Raw genomic sequence first — 9,935 nt, forward strand, 5'->3', positions numbered from 1 at the left:
GAGAAGTAAAAGGCAAAGTTTATACACAGAGACATAGTAACAAAACTATGTGAAAAAAATGCATATTTTTGCAAAGATCATTACTTAAAGAATTTTAGAAACAAAGCAGAGTGACTGCTGGAGAAGGCAATGGCACCCCACTCCAGTGTTCTTGCCTGGAGAATCCCAGGGATGGGAGAGCCTGGTGGGAGAGTCTATGGTGTTGCACAGAGTCAGACACAACTGAAGCGACTCAGCAGCAGCAGCAGAGTGACTGCATCTGCAAGAACTGGGAGCTCTGGTTTGGGATGAGCAGGACTGTCACTCTACAGTACAGACTTTTCCATAAATTGTATTTCATATGAATTATTATCCACTATACTTTCAATACAGTGGGCTTCACCAGTAGCTCAAATGGTAAAGAATCTGCCTGCACTGCAGGAGACCAGAGTTCCATCCCTGGGTCGGGAAGATCCCCTGGCAAAAGAAATGGCAAATCACTCCAGTACTCTTGCCTGAAGAATTCCATGGGCAGAGGACCTGGTGGGCTACAGTCCATGGGATCACAAAGAGTCAGATATGACTGTGCAACTAACTCATTTTCATTTTATTTAAAAAATTAAATAATACATTAAAACATAATATGTTACACAAATGAAATTGAATAAGAGGATGGTCTATATAGAACTTTATTTTTTAACTAGTACAATAAAAATAGTGAAGGTAAAACCAAAAAATACTACTAAAGTAAACAAAGAATGAGAAAGAATTAAAAGTGAATCAGAAATTGAGCAAAAGATGTTGTGTTTATAAAATTGTCATTCACTAATAAATAGCATATTATTATTGACTCCCCACTTTAAATGTACTTTACCTCTCTAGGTGCCCGAGTAAAACAGACATTATAAATTTTACATTTTTGCAGAGAAACTTAATAATATCACAAATATGTAGTTAATTTTTAAATAATATTTTCATAAATCTCTTAATGAAAATTTTCCATTAGATTTATGAAATCTTTACTCTCCAAGATTATTTGCTTTAATATTAAAATACTTTTGTCATGATGGATAATGCACTTATTTACCACCTGGAACAACATATTTTTCTCCAGAGCTTCTTCATAGCATTAGTCAATTCAGAATTTCTTAGACTGTAGATTAATGGGTTCTACATGGGGGTTATGACTGTATAAAATACACTCAAAATGATTTGTCAATAGGGAAGGTCTTAGCAGCTCTCACATACATGAAAATACAGGGAACAAAGAAGCAGACAACCACAGTGACGTGGGAACCACATGTCTGGAGGGCTTTCCACCTCCCTTCCTGACTCAGGTTTTTCAGAGAGTGCAGGATGACTCCATAGGAGATGAGTAAGAGTAAGAAAACAATAGTACACATCAGTCCTCCATTGGCCACAACTAAGATGCCAATGATGTAGGTGTCAGTACAGATGAGTTTCAGTAAAGGGAACATGTCACAGAGAAAGTGATCAATGATATTGGGGCCACAGAATGGGAGCCCATAAAAGGTGAAAAGATGAATTACTGAGTGCACAAAGCCACCAACAAATGACAACACCAGAAGCATGAAACACACCCTTTGCCTCATGATCACCAAATAATGCAAGGGCTTACAGATGGCCACATAGTGGTCACAGGCCACCACCAGCAGAAGGACGATCTCTGATCCACCAAAAAAGTGTTCTGTAAACAGCTGGGTCAGACAAGTTTGGAAGGATATGGTATTTTCCCCAAAGTACAAGTCTGTAATCAATCTAGGGAAGATCAAAGAGGCATACATTAGATCTATAAATGATAAGCAAGCAAGAAAAATGTGCATAGGTGAGTTCAGGGTCTTACTGACAGTTATAGTCACCACAATGAGCAGGTTGCCCACCAGAGTGAAAATGTAGAAGAGCAAGAACAGAACAAAAAGGACTTTCTGCTCCTTTGGATTCTGTGTGAAGCCCAGGAGGACAAAGTAAGTTACATTGTTCCATGGTTCCATCCTGTCTGGACAGGAGCTGAGTTCACTCATTAAAGCAGTTTACCTACAAAACAAGATGGGGGTGGGGGGGCAGTTTATGCATTATAAGCTTCATCTTTTTTAGTCAGCCAGTTAAAAGAATTTACATGAATTATTTGTGTCCAATGTGTCACAGACATTATGAATACCAAGTTAAATAAGACATATTTCCCTACTCTCAGTGAATAGATAATTCCAGAACCATGTAGTAAGTACCTTTATAGGAATGTTCACACAAGTTTATAGTCAATATATATATATATATATATATATATATATATATATATTAATCAAGCTAAAGCATAACATCAATCAAACTCAATATAATATCAATCAAACTGAAGTCAGAGAAGGCTTTACAGAGGAAGGAATTTTTAAAATGTTTTTTAAAGGAAAAATGAAACAAGAATATGAGAAAGGAATTCCTTTAAAACGTACACCATATATAAAGTCACAAAGGTATAATACTTGAGATCCATTTAAGCTAATTTCAATATTCACTGTTAGTAGATAAAACTATAAATAGAAGGTCACTGTCTTGAATTGTGTCAAACCTCACCGAAACTTCTTTCCTAGAGTCTTCAGTTGGATATTCCTCATTTTCTAATCAGTAAATGCTGAAGCACTGTAAGTTTGTCTCCAGGCTCTAGTTTTCCATCTATTTTCACCTTTGTCTTAAAATTCTACATAAATATGTGCAAAGACTATAAAAACATAACCATTGTTACAAATGGAGCTTTGGATCCTGGCACATGTTACATTTTATTTTGCTGGGCAATAGAAAAAACTATGAGACAGCTGTAAAACAATGAAAAACAAAATATATGCAACATCTCCAATTTTGGACATGCAATAGGATATCCATTTAATACATTTAGAAATAAGTTTTAAATATTCCACAATAAAAAGGGAGTTCCCCATCTTATTAAATACCAACGTCCATATAACTGCTCAAACAAACCAAAAGTTTCACCATGTTCTTCACTCCCTTGTGTTCTCATCTTACTTAGGGATACCTTTAGCAAACCCTGTTGTCTCTACTTGTAAATACATCACGAATTGGATCATTCACTACTTGAATTTTCTTCATGGTCCAAAACAATGGCCTCCTGCCCTGTTTCTCCACTTTATTCTGGTCTCCAATAAATGTGTTCTCTTTAAAGCTATCAGTGAATATAATGCAGGAGACCTGGGTTTGATACCTGGATTGGGAAGATCCTTTGAAGCAAGAAATGGCAAACTACTCCAATATTCTTGCCTGGAGAATCCCATGGACAGAGGAGCCTGGTAGGCTACAATCCACAGGGTCAAAAGAGTCAGACACTACTGAGTATGTATGCACATAAAGTCAGTTTCAATCACGTGCTCACAATTTAATATATTACATTAAATTTATAGTAATGAGAACTGTAATCTTTATATCATAGTTGAAGAAATTAAGGCATAGAACATTAAATTAATATTTCCGTGGTCACATATTTTTAAGTAATAAAACTAGAATTGATTCTAAATTTGATTTATTTCAAGGTAATTAAATTTCCTCAATAGTAAAGAAAATCACACAATTATGATGCCTACTTCCCACTATTTACTGTTAACTTTACTTGTGGAGGCTTGCTCATTATCTTCAGAATAAATATTAAAATCACTCATATGCATCTTGAATTCTTCTTTCATCCAGTTTGATAACAGAAGGAAAAGGTTTGTATTATTTCTTAAAGAAATATCTTATATTACTCCAGTGTCTATTTTCTCCATGAGTTTTCTGACTATTCAAAAGAGTTTTTTATTTGCATAAGTTATTTACAGAAATTTCATGCATATACAGAAAGAAATTACCACATTAGGATAATTTATCCAAAACTGAAACAAATCCTATATTTACATAGAAAGGTAGCAACCAGTTATTTCCCAAGAAAATGTGTCTCTAGTAATTTATTTTCCTACTAATATCAAAATAGAAAAATACCATTAAATTGCTTAGGTCTTCTCTTTTCACTTTGTTAGTAAAGCTAGAATACTTGAACTGAGATTTTGACAGAAATTCTTATGTTTTTCTCATTTTTATGCAATGTTTTAAGCCTAACAAAGGACCTCCTGAAATTTTACATCAGTTCTTAAAAAGATATCATCTTTTTCCTGATGTTGACAATGATAACTAGACACTTTTCCCTTCTAGCTACATTTATCTCTGAGTCTTGAAATTGGAATGTGTCCAATATCAATTCTTCTTTAATTAAATTCATTGAGATTTTCCACTAAATGTTTAAACTACCAGTACATGTAAAGATACTATAAGGTCAAATCACATAATTAGGGTCAGAAAGTGAAACATGGAGGAAAATATGGGCTTAAAACCATTATGAAATTATTGCAACTCAGGAATGAAATGTCAGACCAGGCATTTTGTTCCAGTTTGACTAAAGATATATTTCCCAACTGCCACAACAAATTTGTGTTTCTTTTTATTTAATTAACATTAAATTTGCTTACCTTAAATTTTGGTTCAGTTCAGTCTCTCAGTCGTGTCCAACTCTTTGTGACCCCATGAATCACAGCACGCCAGGCCTCCCTGTCCATCACCATCTCCCAGAGTTCACTCAAACTCACAAGCATCGAGTCAGTTATATGCCATCCAGCCATCTCATCCTCTGTCGTCCCCTTCTCCTCCTGCCCCCAATCCCTCCCAGCATCAGAGTCTTTTCCAATGAGTCAACTCTTCGCATGAGGTGGCCAAAGTACTAGAGTTTCAGCTTTAGCGTTATTCCTTCCAGAGAAAACCCAGGACTGATCTCCTTCAGAATGGACTGGTTGGATCTCCTTGCAGTCCAAGGGACTCTCAAGAGTCTTCTCCAACACCACAGTTTAAAAGCATCAATTTTAATTTTATCACTAGTTGATATGCAATTACTAGTTATGTATCTAGTAGTTATTTTTTTAAGCTAAGTTACCTATTTAATGCCAGAAACTGTACCATGAAAGAGTGAGTGAAAGTCGCTCAGTTGTGTCCACCTCTCTGTAACCCCATGGACTTTAGCCTGCAAGGCTTCTCTGTTTATGGAATTTTCCAGGCAAGAGTACTAGAGTGGGTTGTCATTTCCTTCTCCAGGGGATCTTCCCAACCTAGGGATCAAATCTGGGTCTCCACCATTGCAGGCAGACATTTTACCATCTGAGCCACAGGAATCCCCATTCACTGACTATAAGACAACAAATAAAGTTACAGTGACAGAAATAAAAGAGGGAATTTTTCTATGGATAATGTAATCAGAGAAGATGGTTTTTAAGGTGATGTTGAAGCTGAAATCCAAACATGAGAATGTGGCTACCATTGGAAACAATGTTAAAAACAGTAAAATTAAGTAAAATTTAATTAATTATAAAATCACTTCAGAGATGATACAATCTATTTGTAGAAAACTCTAAAAATTCCAAGAAAAGTTTTGAAGGTCTTTGTTTCTAAAACGTGGTGAAAGTGTACACACTTCTCTTTTTTCTATTTTTTAAAGGGAAAGTGTTCAACTTGTCTATTGAGTCTAACGTTCCATGTGGATGTGTCATACACAGCTCTATCATCAGTTCAGTTAACTCGCTCAGTCGTGTCTGACTCTATGTGACCCCATTCTGTACTTTTTGAGATTGCATCCAAGTACTGCATTTCATACTTTTGTTGACCATGATGGCTACTCCATTTCTTCTAAGGGATTCCTACCCTCAGTAGTAGATATAATGGTCATCAGAGTCTTTTCTCAAGAGTCTTCTCCAACACGACAGTTCAAAAGCATCAATTCTTCAGCGCTCAGCTTTCTTCACAGTCCAAATCTCACATCCATACATGACTACTGGAAAAACCATAGCCTTGACTAGACAGACCTTTGTTGACAAAGTAGTGTCTCTGCTTTTCAATATGCCGTCTAGGTTGGTCATAACTTTCCTTCCAAGGAGTAAGCATCTTTTAATTTCATGGCTGCAGTCACCATCTGCAGTGATTTTGGAGCCCAGAAAAATAAAGTCTGACACTGTTTCCACTGTTTCCCCATCTATTTCCCATGAAGGGATGGGATCAGATGCCATGATCTTTGTTTTCTGAATGTTGAGCTTTAAGCCAACTTTTTCACTCTCCACTTTCACTTTCATCAAGAGGCTTTTGAGTTCCTCTTCACTTTCTGCCATAAGGGTGGTGCCATCTGCATATCTGAGGTTATTGATATTTATTCCAGCAATCTTGAGTCCAGCTTGTGCTTCTTCCAGCCCAGCGTTTCTCATGATGTATTCTGCATATAAGTTAAAAAAGCAGGGTGACAATATACAGCCTTGACATACTCCTTTTCCTATTTGCAACTAGTCTGTTGTTCTATTTCCAGTTCTAACTGTTGCTTCCTGACCTGCATATAGGTTTCTCAAAGGCAGGTCATGTGGTCTGGTATTCCCAACTCTTTCAGAATTTTCCACAGTTTATTGTGATCCAAACAAAGGCTTTGGCATAGTCAGTAAAACAGAAATAGATGTTTTTCTGGAACTCTCTTGCTTTTTCCATGATCCAGCGGATGTTGGCAATTTGATCTCTGATTCCTCTGCCTTTTCTAAAACCAGCTTGAACATCAGGAAGTTCACCGTTCACATATTGCTGAAGCCTGGTTTGGAGAATTTTGAGCATTACTTTACTAGCGTGTGAGATGAGTGCAATTGTGCAGTAGTTTGAGTATTCTTTGGCATTGCCTTTCTTTGGGATTGGAATGAAAACTGACCTTTTCCAGTCCTGTGGCCACTGCTGAGTTTTCCAAATTTGCTGGAATATTGAGTGCAGCACTTTCACAGCATCATCTTTCAGGATTTGGAATAGCTCCACTGGAATTCCATTACCTCCACTAGCTTTGTTCGTAGTGATGCTTTCTAAGGCCCACTTGACTTCACATTCCAGGATGTCTTGCTCTAGGTCAGTGATCACACCATTGTGATTATCTGGGTCTTGAAGATCTTTTTTGTACAGTTCTTCTGTGTATTCTTGCCATCTCTTCTTAATATCTTCTGCTTCTGTTAGGTCCATACCATTTCTGTCCTTTATTGAGCCCATCTTTGCATGAAATGTTCCCTTGGTATCTCTGATTTTCTTGAAGAGATCCCTAGTCTTTCCCATTCTGTTGTTTTCCTCTATTTCTTTGCATTATGCCAATAAAATTAAAATTTTAAAGTACACAAATGAAACAATTTATTAATCAGTCTTCCATGTACTACAAATGCTTATCAAGCACTGGTTGTTCAAAATGTGATCAAAAAAATTTTTCCACTGACAGTGGTAACAATTTTGGTCATCAGTGGCATTTTGCCAATAGCTATAAACATCAGCCTTTTTTTTTTTTCTTTTTCTTTTTTCTTTTTTAAAATTTTATTTGATTTTTAAACTTTACATAATTGTATTAGTTTTGCCAAATATCAAAATGAATCCGCCACAGGTATACATGTGTTCCCCATCCTGAACCCTACTCTCTCCTCCCTCCCCATACCATCCCTCTGGGTCGTCCCAGTGCACTAGCCCCAAGCATCCAGTATAAATATACCAGTTGACTCAACTGCTCCACTTCTAGGAACTAGGAACTCAAACTTAGAAAATTTCCAAAATATTTCACTGTATAATTATTTCTTACAGAAAAAGACCAAGGAAAACATGAACAGGATTTAATACATCAATGTCAGTGTATCCTCAAACCACAGTTAAGCAGTATGAGGAAAGAGAATGAGTTATGTCTATATAAACTGAGGCTGAGGAGTAAAATGCAAAATTCATATACGGAAGCACAGTTACAAACACATTCATTTTTGCAAAGATTATTGTTTGAGTGACTCCATCTGGAAGAAATGGGAGGGGCTCTGGTTTGGGATGGATTTGGAAGGTTTATTCTACAGTACTGAATTTTGCTTAAATCTATTATATATATATATATATACGTTAATATCTAGCATATATTCAATAATTTATTTAAGATTAAATATCACCCTAAAATGTCATATGTAATGCAAATAACATTGAACAAAAAGGATAATCTGTGTAGCATTAAATATTTTAACTATTACAATCAAAAAGATACAATAAAAGAATATCACTAAAATAAAACTAAGAATGAGATTGTATTGAAAGTAAATCAGAAATTAAGTAAAAATTAGTGCAACTGTGAAAATTTCATTGACTAATATTATCTTTGATTCCCTACTGCATATCAGCTTTCTAGATGCAATAATAAAACAGACATTAAAAGGTTACATTTTAGTAGAGAAACTATTATTAATACACAGACATGTAGTTCTGTTTTTAGTTATAATTATCATAAATCACTTATAGAAATGGATTTATGAAAACTTACATTCCAAGGAGACTGGCACTAACACTACATTACTTTCTTCACTATGAATAATGCAATCATTTGCTACTTGATAAGACATAATTTTCTTCAGAGTTTCTTCATAGCATTGGTCAACTCAGAATTTCTTAGACTGTAAATTAATGGGTTCAGCATGGGGCTTATGACTGTATAAAATGCACTCAGTGATTTGTCAGTGGGGAAGGTCTTAGCAGGTCTCACATACATGAAAATGCAGAGAAAAAAAGAAGCAGATAACCACAGTGATGTGGGAACTACAGCTCTGGAGGGCTTTCCGCCTTCCTTCCTGACTCAGATTCTTCAGAAAGTGTAGGGTAACTCCATAGGAGACAAGTAAGAGCAGAAATAAAATAATGCATATCAGTCCTCCATTAACCAACACTAAGACGCCAATGATATAGGTGTCAGTACACACGAGTTTCAATAAGGGGTACATGTCACATGTAAAGTGATCAATGACATTGGGACCACAGAATGGGAGCCCATAAACAGTGCTAAGTTGAATTATTGAGTGCAGAAAACCTCCAACTCAGGACACCACCAGCAGCACAACACACACCCTCTGTCTCATGATTACCAAATAATTCAAGGGCTTGCAGATGGCCACATAGTGGTCATAGGCCATGACCAACAGAATAGATATCTTAGACCACCAAAAAAATGTTCTGTAAATAGCTGGGTCATGCAAGATTCAAAGGAAATGGTGTTTTTCCCAAGGAACAAGTCTGAAATCAATCTCAGGGTAATAGCAGAGGAATACATTAGATCTATAAATGATAAACAGGCAAGAAAAAAGTACATTGCCCAGTTCAGGGTCTTACTGACAGTTATAGTCACAATAATGAGCAGATTGCCCACCATAGTCAAAATGTAGAAGAGCAAGTAAAGAACAAAAAGGACTTTCTGCTCCTTTGGATTCTGCGTGAGGCCCAGCAAGACAAAGTTACATTGTTCCTTGGTTCCATTTAGTCTGTACAGGAGCTGACTTCACATATTAGCAGTTTACCTACAAAACAAGAGAAAAATTTTTATTATGCACTATGATCTCAACCTTTTTTAATCTATTCAGTTAAAAGATTATTGTGGAGTATTTGCATGCAATGTGTCATAAATATTCTGATTACCAAGTTGAATGAGGCATAGTTTCCTACCTTCCATGATATGATACATGATGAGGATTCAGACAATTTAAGGCCCATATAATAAGAGCCATCTTAAGGGTATTCACAAAAAGCCAAGGTTCAGTGTAAAAACATATCAATCAAACTGGAATCAAGAAAGAAGTTTCAGAGGAGAGAAAGCTTTAGCTGAGTTTTAAAAGAAAAGTGAAAGCACAAGAGAAGATGAGAAGAAAATTCCTTTAAAATATGCATCATATATGACATCACAAAGGTGCAACACTTGATATCAATCAAGCTAATTTCCATAGTCAGTATAAGTGGATCAAACTATGACTTGAAGGTCACTGTCCTGAACGGTCTCAAATCACATTGAGAATCCTTATGACCATAACCTGGATATTCGTCCTTTTCTGGCACCATAAATGCTG

At 36.1% G+C, this 9,935-nt stretch overlaps 2 pseudogenes; both read right to left on the minus strand.

The window, feature by feature from the left end:
* Positions 1-1,044: 1,044 nt before the first annotated feature.
* Positions 1,045-2,089, minus strand: LOC133243896 (olfactory receptor 4A47-like; annotated as a pseudogene).
* Positions 2,090-8,455: 6,366 nt separating this feature from the next.
* LOC133243923 (olfactory receptor 4A47-like) lies at positions 8,456-9,351 on the minus strand (annotated as a pseudogene).
* Positions 9,352-9,935: the final 584 nt, after the last annotated feature.

Source organism: Bos javanicus, unplaced genomic scaffold (assembly GCF_032452875.1).
Source record: "Bos javanicus breed banteng unplaced genomic scaffold, ARS-OSU_banteng_1.0 tig00002723_1, whole genome shotgun sequence".
NCBI lineage: Eukaryota > Metazoa > Chordata > Mammalia > Artiodactyla > Bovidae > Bos > Bos javanicus.